Here is a 10,000-nt window from a genome sequence, read left to right on the forward strand (position 1 = left end):
TATATACACATATATATGAATATATGAATATGTATGTGTGTATATATATATATATAAATATATAATTTATATATATAATATATATATAATATAAATTATATATATATATATATATATATATATATATATATATATATATATATATATAATCATAAACATGGTTTCTTCTTAAATTTGTGGTACATGTTAACATAAGCATGTCACATATGATTAATTAATTTGTTTTCCTAGTTTCACCTACTTTGAAATGAACTATAAAAGATTAATCTTGATCTTTTTAGATTTTATTATGGGGAAAGACAAATTTTGATTGTTGAATAGAACAAGCGCCATTTTTGTGCAAATTTTATCTAGGTCACATATTTTCAATAAGCATATATTATATCTATACGTATGTGTGTGTAAGCTTTACGAATCCAATTGTTCCTACATCATTTTAGTTACTACGTTCTCTGAAGCAAATGTGAGATATCACTCTGTGTTAGTTGATTCAACCATGATCAGTTACTCCATGACGAGAATGAGGAATCGGCCCTATGGCGCAATGGTAGCGCGTCTGACTCCAGATCAGAAGGCTGGGTCATAAATTGTGGTCATTTTCTGTCAAATTATCTCACTCGGGTGACTCGGTGAGGTTGCATCTGGATGCTGAGGTGCAGCATGCCAAGGTCTATCATACTGGCGTTCGGTCCAAATTCTTAAATCCAAATGTCAGTATGAAATTGACTTCACGCTTGCGTATCTGTGTATGAAAGTCATTGGATTTGACAAATATAGTTCATGAAAAAAATTAGAATATTAGTGTTACCAGATTAGATTTTTATTGATTATTATAAAAAAAATGAGTGAATGTACACCAACTTGCGTGGAACTTTCTTAGACATCGGGACTTTTTAGAGCTAGATACCTTGATTTAAAGACTTACGTTTACTATTTTAGAAGGAATGAAACGTACCCCATGTTCCTTACTTGCTAAATGTGAGGAATCATAAGCTTGTAGGCCCCGAATGCGCACATTATTTTTTACTTGATCCTAATAACTTTTCCCCTGAAAACCACATTCCATTAACAATTCTGGTACCTTTCAACAGTTTGCATCTTCATTTTCAACGTAAATTATCTTATATGGAATATATATATATGTATATATATATATATATATATTTATATAATGTATATATATACACATATATTATATATATAATATGTATATATATATACTATATGTAATATTATATATTATATATATTTGTTCCGTAACTGAAATACAAACCACGCTATTTAATATGGGTATTACTTTTGGTGTAGCTGAAATGACAAGCCATTAGAATTTTAACGAGGGATTACTACCCCCTCCTAGTTAGTGAGGGGGTAGGGAGGGGTAGCTTGCTACCCCTCCCCCCCTCACACACCTGTGAAGAGCTCACTTTACTTTTGGCTCGGGTGATGAACAGACGTGTCTGGTCCCACCCTCGTTTTGACAGCCTTTGATCTTGTTTTGCTTTTTCTTTTCAGTGTGTTTGGCAGTTGGCCTCTACCATGCGGAAGTGTCCTGGATTACCTGACCGCCCTTGTGGTACTTATATGTCGGCTGTCGACACGGACCCTCACACCATATGTCCTTTTTGCAGGGGCCAACGGTGAGACAGACAAAGTGTGTGGGGAGTGTAGGGAGTGGTCTACCTCCCAGTGGGAGAGGTTTTCCCGGCGCCGGAAGAAGTCCAAACGGGATCTTTCTCCTTCGAGGGTTTCCTTGAAGAAAGAAAATCCCAAGGACTCTTCTTCCATAGCCCGAACCTCCTCCGAAGCTCCCACTCGATCGGTCTTTTCCGAAAGGCCGTCGAGTGGTAGCATAAGCTGTACATATGTTGACCAACCTCAGGGTTTGGGAGAGGGAGTTGCCTCCCATAATAAGGCAGCTCTTCCTCCTCCCCCGGGGGAGGATATTTCTGATAACGTGTCTAACAATGATTTGTTGCAGCTTTGGGCTTCCTTGGGGATTCAGGGTTCGCCCTCAGAGGAAGCTCTGTTTGACATAATCAGGTTGGGGGCTGCTGTCAAACAGTCGCCGGCGGTAGCGGAGGTCGACCCTCTGTTTATCTTCGACGTTGTTGTGCCAGAGGCTTTCAACGAGTTAGGTCAAACCTCTGCTTTGGTTGATGTAGCTGAAGGCTTAGTTCCCCCCCCCCCCTTTGAACATCCTTCGAGGGAGAAGCTAAGTCCAACGGTCTCTCCTGCAGGTGATCCTCCCCTCGGGGAGTTCACTAACAGAGACTCCTCTTCGGAGGACTGATGATGGTCTGCCTGCTGCCCCCATAGGACGTATTAGACGTAAGGCTTGCCCTCCTCTTCGCCGTAGAGGCCTTCCTTCTCCCCACAAGGGAGTTAGGAGGCGCCTCTTCGGTTCTCGTCCTCTCAATCCCCCGCAGAGGATTCTCCTAGCCGTGCAACGACCGTTACAGCTGCATCATTGGACCTCTCTTCTGATCGTTCACAATCTCCTGCGCCTGCCAGACCTTTGGACCTGCCGTCTCCGTTCCTGGCCGCTGACGCGCTGTGGGCGCCCACGCACCCAGTTATCCAGCGGGCACCGGTCCCTTTGGGGCTAAAGGGGTTTTTTCACACTGTGAGGAAGTCCCTTAGGCGCCAGGTATCCCCTGCGCGTCCACGTTCTCCTGCGCACCTGCGCTCGCCTGCTGTTCCTGAGACTTCACTTCAGAGTCATCCTGTGCCAGGGACAACGCGCCAGCGATCTCCTGTCATCCAAGTCTACTCGCCAGAGCTCACATGCACACCAGCGCTCACCTGTGCGCCAGCGATCTCCAATGGCAGAGCCTAAGCGCCAGCGATCTCCAAAGGCAGAGTCTACGCGCCAGCGCTCTCCTGCTCGCCAGCGCTCACCTGCGTGCCAGAGATTTCCTGTACGCCAGCGATCTTCTCGCCAGCGCACAACTACGCGCCTTCATCCTGATGCGGCCCATGCGCGCCCACGATCTCCAGCTCGCCAGCTCTCCTCACCTGCGCCTCAGCGTTCGCCTGCGCGCCAGCGCTTGCCTGCGCGCCAGCGCTCGCCTGCGCGCCAGCGCTCGCCTGCGCGCCAGCGCTCGCCTGCGCGCCCACGATCTTTGGATCTGGGCAAAGGAGGGAAGATCCTATCTTCTCCTTCCCATCAGCGATCTCCTGCGGACCTCGCCTACTTGTCAGCCCTCGCCTGCGCGCCGTTGCGTGCACCTGCTGCAGCCCCTGCTGTGCGCCCTGCTAGAGGACTTCGAGATCTTGCACGCCCACGCGCCCGCGAGCAATGACCTACGCGCGCTAGCGCATGCAAACCCTTCTGCGCACCCTCTGCCTAGTGCAGCTGTCAGTAAGCAACCATGGTTCAGGTCCCTCATGAGAGCTGTCGTGCAGGCTGTCAAACCTGCCTTTGCTGAGATGGGCCTCAAATCAATGGCAGCTCCGATTCCACTGGAGACGAAGAGAGGAGTAGAAGTCGTGGTGACTTCTCCCAGGGCCAAGCTGGCTCGTAGGAAATCCTTGAGGCAGGCTCCTCCCCCCCCCCAGACTTTCTCTCCCTCTCCTGTGTACGAAGACTTTCCGTCCTTGGGAGAGTCTACAGAGGTGAGGCGTTCTCCCATCGCACCAATGGGAGAAAACCCACCTCGCGCAGAAGGATCGTCCAGGGTTGGGGCGGAGAGGAGCCCTCAGACTTCATTGTTGGAGACCTGTATTCGTCCCAGGAGGGAAGGGAAGTATTCCAAGACCATCCCCAAGTCATCCTCGAGGATCCGTCCAGAGCCAACAAGACCCGCGGAGAACGTCCACGTGTCCCCCCAAGAAGAGCCTTTGGTGACTGGAGACTGCTGCCAATTCCCCAGGAGGAGAGCCACAGGAGTCAGAGCATGCCTTCTGGCAGGTTTTGACCCTGATGAGGCATCTCAACGGGTTCCCGGACCCTGAGAGTGCCCCTCGTGAGGGCAAGGACACTGTCCTGGACCGAGTCTTTGGCACCCAGAAGCCTGCTAAGGCCAGTGCTGCTTTGCCCTGGTCCCAAGGGGTAAAGAGTGCCAGGGATGAGGTTGAGGGCCAGCTCTCCGAGCTCGCCGCCTCAAGCCGTTCCAATGCTGGCTTCAAGCTCCTCCCTCCTCCTCGTATCCACCAGGGGAGGTATTTTGAGATCATGAAGGAGTCTTGCTTAGCTCTTCCCGTGCACCACTCTGTGGAATAGCTTGCCAAGGGAGTCCCTCTAGATAGGCTCTCTAGGCGGCAGGTGTCTTTCTCGGCTACAGAGATCCTAAGTCAGGAGAAGGTTGCAAAGTGTGCCATGCAGGCTACTTTGTGGCTGGACATCTGGCTGGGATCTCTTGGCATCCTGTTGCGATCCGAGGACCTGTCCAAGGAAAGCACCAAGAAGGCCGTGGAGACCTATCTCCTTTCGGGCACCTGCACCATTGAGTTTCTGGCCCACCAAGTTTCGAACTTGTGGGCCAACTCTATCCTGAAACGACGTGATGCGGGTGCAGAAAGGTTCCACAGGAAGGTCCCAGCCGTCAAGGTCAGCAGGCTCAGACATTCTTCCCTCTTGGGAAAGAATGTGTTCGAGCCTAAAGACATGGAACAGGCAGCTGAGAGGTGGAGGGAGTCTAACCAGGACTCTCTCCTTCATGTGGCTCTTACAACAAAGCCTTATAAACCTCCAGCACCTCAACAACCTCGCCCTTCCAAGACGTCGAAACCGGCAGTGGCAGCAAAGGTAACGGTGTCGAAGCCCTTTCCGGCCAAAGACAGGAAAGGCAAAAAGTCCTCCAGGGAAGGTAAAAATCCTAGAGGGAGCGGCCGTGGCCGCAAATGCTAGGGTTGGCAGTCCCCCTGCATGGGGGGATGCCTAAAAAGTTGCGCAATCAGGTGGCAGCAACTCGGGGCCGATTCCTGGACGATTTCCGTAATCAGTCAGGAATATCGCGTCCCATTCACAACATCTCTACCTCCCCTGACAGCGGATCCAGTGTCGTTGAGCTCCTTTGCCATGGGATCAGCAAAGGGGCAAGCCCTATGGGCAGAAGTCGAGACCATGCTGAAGAAGGACGCTCTCCAGGAGGTTGTCGACGGTTCCCCAGGCTTCTTCAGTCGACTCTTTCTTGTAAAGAAGGCGTCTGGAGACCAGTCATCGACCTCTCAGCTCTGAACAAGTTTGTCAAACAAACTCCGTTCACCATGGAGACGGCAGACACGGTCCGACTTACATTGAGACCACAAGACTTCATGTGTACACTGGACCTGAAGGACTCATACTTCCAGATCCCAGTCCATCCGTCTTCTAGGAAGTACTTAAGATTCAGCCTAGACAACAAGATCTACCAGTTCAAGGTGCTGTGTTTCGGTCTCTCCACAGCAGAATGTTCACGCTGATTTCTTCATGGGCACACAGGATCGGCATCCGTCTCCTCTGTTATCTGGACGACTGGCTGATCCTGGCAGAGTCGGAGTCGACCCTTCTTTGACACCGAGACAAGCTTCTGGAGGTTTGCCAAGATCTAGGGATCATGGTAAACCTCGAGAAGTCTTCTCTGCTTCCAACTCGACTGGTATATCTAGGCATGATCTTGGACACCAATCTCCACAAAGCCTTCCCATCAGACGACAGGATAGCAAGGTTGAGGAGGGTCGCAGACCCTTTCCTCAGACAAGAAGAACTCCCAGCCCAATCGTGGTTACGTCTCCTCGGTCACCTTTCTTCCCTGGCCCGTCTAGTTCCGAACGGCCGCCTCAGGATAAGATCCCTACAATGGCGGCTCAAGTCCCGGTGGAATCAAGGACACGATTCCCCGGACGTCCTGGTCCCTATGGGTCCCGCGGAATGGACGGACCTTCAGTGGTGGGTGACAGACGAGAACCTACGAAAGGGAGTGGATCTTCTTGTCCTCCCCCTGAATTTGTTGCTGTTCTCGGACGCCTCAAAGAAAGGGTGGGGGCCCACGTTCTGAACCACAGGACCTTAGGCCTGTAGTCAGAATCAGAAAAGGTGCCTCTACATAAATCTGTTAGAAATGAAGGCCGTATTCCTGGCACTTCAACAGTTCCAACGATACCTGGCGGGTCACTCCGTGGTGGTGATGAGCGACAACACCACGGTAGTGGCTTACATCAACAAGCAGGGAGGTACCTTTTCAGAGCAGCTATCCCATCTTGCAGTAGAGATACTGAGATGGACCCAAGTCCACTCGATTCCACTATCAGCTCGTTTCATTCCAGGCAAGAGATATGTGCTCGCCGACAGTCTGAGCAGGGCTTCTCAGAAAGTGAGTTCCGAGTGGTCTTTGGATCGTCTAGTAGCCAACAAAGTCCTGACTTTGTGGGGTTCCCGATGGTGGATCTGTTCGCGACCGCTCTGAATTTCAAGGTTCCGCTGTACTGCTCCCAAGTCTCGGACCCCTAGTCACTCTGGCAAGATGCCTTCCAACAACGGTGGGACAACATCGACGTATACGCCTTTCCCCCGTTCTGTCTGATGAGGAGGGTACTCAACAAGACCAGTATATCGGTCAACCTTTCAATGACCTTAATAGCTCCGCTATGGCATCATGCAGAGTGGTTTCCGGACCTTCTGCAGCTCCTGACGGAACTCCCGAGAGAGCTTCCTCCACGACACGAGCTACTCAAGCAACCACACGCCAACATCTTTCACAAAGCCGTAGCTTCGCTGCGACTTCACGCCTGGAGACTATCCAGCATCTCCTAACAGAGAGAGGCTTTTAGCAAGAAGTTGCTGAAAGGATGTCTGGACACCTGCAAAAGTCATCCGCAGGGGTCTACCAGGCGAAGTGGAGAGTTTTCTGTGGTTGGTGTCGTGGAAGGGGTATCTCTCCACTCGATGCCACTATTCCAGCAATAGCGGAGTTTCTCATGTATTTGCGGGAGGAAATGCGCCTTTCGGTCTCGGCAGAGACATTTCTTCTAAGCTGAAACTTTCTCTACTCATATGAAGTTATGAACTTACCTGCCCTCTGTCGGAAGTGAGACCTCCTCCGTGGAACGTGGTTTGAGTTCTCAGGCCTCTAAAGAGGCCTCCCTTCGAACCATTACGCCAGGCTTCTGATCGCCACCTGACGTGGAAGACGGTGTTCCTACTTGTTTTGGCCTCGGCCAAGCGAGTCGGGGAACTTCATGGTCTCTCATATGACATCGCCCATTCAAGGGGATGGGGGGAGGTAACGTTCAGATTCATCCCTGAGTTTGTTGCTAAGACTCAAAATCCAGGAGTGCCGGACCCTCGGTTCGACTCTTTCCAGATTTCGAGTCTTCGTTCTGTAATAGATGACCCAGACCATCTCCTAATGTGCCTAGTAAGGAGTCTGAGGCTCTATCTTAAGAGAACAGCTGCAATTCGTCCGCGGGTTCAGGCACTGTTTGTGAGCACCGGCAGGACGAAGAGGAGGGTCACTAAGAACACTATCTCTGCATGGATTCACAGGGTTATCCATCATTCTCTGAATCTTGACCCTCCTCCGTCACGTCGCCCTAGAGCACACGATGTTAGGGGCATTGCTACATCTCTGGCATTCAAGAAGAACTGCTCAGTGATGCAGGTTTTACAAGCAGGGGTTTGGAAGCGTCAGACGACCTTCACAGCCCACTACCTGCAAGACGTGACCCACAGGAGGCTCGATACGTTCTCTATCGGCCCTGTGGTGGCTGCACAACAGCTGGTTTAAACCTCAGGCTCCTTAATGGACAAGTAGCAGAGGGTTGAGGGCATTGTTACCCGGTTTTAGTCTGCATGAATGAAAAGGTATGCCTGCCCCTTATTCTTTTCTTCATTATCCCCTCTCTTTGGGAAAGCAGCATCCTGGGTCCTCTGCACAGCTGACCTCAAACCACTGCAGGTAAACCATGTTTCCTTGTGTTCCTAATATTAGGATAATATTGTCACGTCCCCATACCATTACGAAGTGGTATTGGGAGCGTCCTATCCTGGAATTCCATCTAAAGGACTTCAGGTCAACTTCCTAGGACGAGTCACACTTCATTCCTTCTCACACAAGCTTACGTAGGCCGCGGTCCTTGCAGAGTAAGGCACTTGCGAGGCTGAGGGACTCTTAATCGTTGAGTACTGTCACAATCAGATACTGAGTCCCCGGGCAAAAAGCCAAAAGCCACACCGGCTGGGACTTACCACCCTACCTAAGGGTTAAGTCACCCATATTAAACAGCGTGGTTTTTATTTCAGTTACGGAACAAATGACAAATTCGTAGATAATTTGTATTTTTCCTAACTATACAAACCCTAGCTATTTAATCAAACTTGCCCGCCAGCCCTGTCCCCCTTTGAAGTCCTACCTCTAAGCAAAGTGAAGTATTCACAGGTGTGTGAGGGGTGGAGGGGTAGCAAGCTACCCCTCCCTACCCCCTCGCTAACTAGCGGGGGGGGGTAGTATTATTATTATTATTATTATTACTATCCAAGCTACAACCCTAGTTGGAAAAGCAAGATGCTATAAGCCCAGGGGCTCCAACAGGGAAAAATAGCCCAGTGAGGAAAGGAAATAAGGAAATAAATAAATGAAGAGAACAAATTAACAATAAATCATTCTAAAATAAGAAACAACGTCAAAACAGACATGTCATATAATAAACTATCAACAACATCAAAAACAAATATGTCATAAATAAACTATAAAAAGACTATGTCCGCCTGGTCAACAAAAAAGCATTTGCTCCAACTTTGAACTTTTGAAGTTCTACTGATTCAACCACCCGATTAGGAAGATCATTCCACAACTTGGTCACAGCTGGAATAAAACTTCTAGAGTACTGCGTAGTATTGAGCCTCGTTATGGAGAAGGCCTGGCTATTAGAATTAACTGCCTGCCTAGTATTACGAACAGGATAGAATTGTCCAGGGAGATCTGAATGTAAAGGATGGTCAGAGTTGTGAAAAATCTTATGCAACATACATAATGAACTAATTGAACGACGGTGCCAGAGATTAATATCTAGATCAGGAATAAGAAATTTAATAGACCGTAAGTTTCTGTCCAACAAATTAAGATGAGAATCAGCAGCTGAAGACCAGACAGGAGAACAATACTCAAAACAAGGTAGAATGAAAGAATTAAAACACTTCTTCAGAATAGATTGATCACCGAAAATCTTGAAAGACTTTCTCAATAAGCCTATTTTTTGTGAAATTGAAGAAGACACAGACCTTATATGTTTCTCAAAAGTAAATTTACTGTCGAGAATCACACCTAAAATTTTGAAAGAGTCATACATATTTAAAGAAACATTATCAATACTGAGATCCGGATGTTGAGGAACCACCGTCCTTGACCTACTTACAATCATACTTTGAGTTTTGTTAGGATTCAACTTCATACCCCATAATTTGCACCATGCACTAATTCTAGCTAAATCTCTATTAAGGGATTCACCAACCCTAGATCTACATTCAGGGGATGGAATTGATGCAAAGAGAGTAGCATCATCTGCATATGCAACAAGCTTGTTTTCTAGGCCAAACCACATGTCATGTGTATATAGTATGAAAAGTAATGGGCCAAGAACACTACCCTGTGGAACACCGGATATCACATTCCTATAATCACTATGGTGCCCATCAACAACAACTCTTTGAGATCTATTACTTAAAAAATCAATAATAATGCTAAGAAACGACCCACCCACTCCCAACTGTTTCAGTTTGAAAACAAGGGCCTCATGATTAACACGGTCAAAGGCAGCACTAAAATCAAGGCCAATCATACGAACTTCCCGACCACAATCAAGGGATTTCTGTACAGCATTGGAGATTGTAAGAAGGGCATCACATGCTCCAAGGCCTTTACGAAAACCAAATTGCAAACTGGGGAAGAGATGATTACCATCAGCAAACCTATTAAGACGTTTTGCCAGAAGACGTTCAAAAACTTTAGATATTATGGGAGTTATGGAAATTGGGCGGTAATCAGTGGGACTTGAGCTACCACAAACACATTTACATAGA

The sequence above is a fragment of the Palaemon carinicauda genome, chromosome 9 (assembly GCF_036898095.1).
Source record: "Palaemon carinicauda isolate YSFRI2023 chromosome 9, ASM3689809v2, whole genome shotgun sequence".
In the NCBI taxonomy this organism is placed as follows: Eukaryota; Metazoa; Arthropoda; class Malacostraca; order Decapoda; family Palaemonidae; genus Palaemon; species Palaemon carinicauda.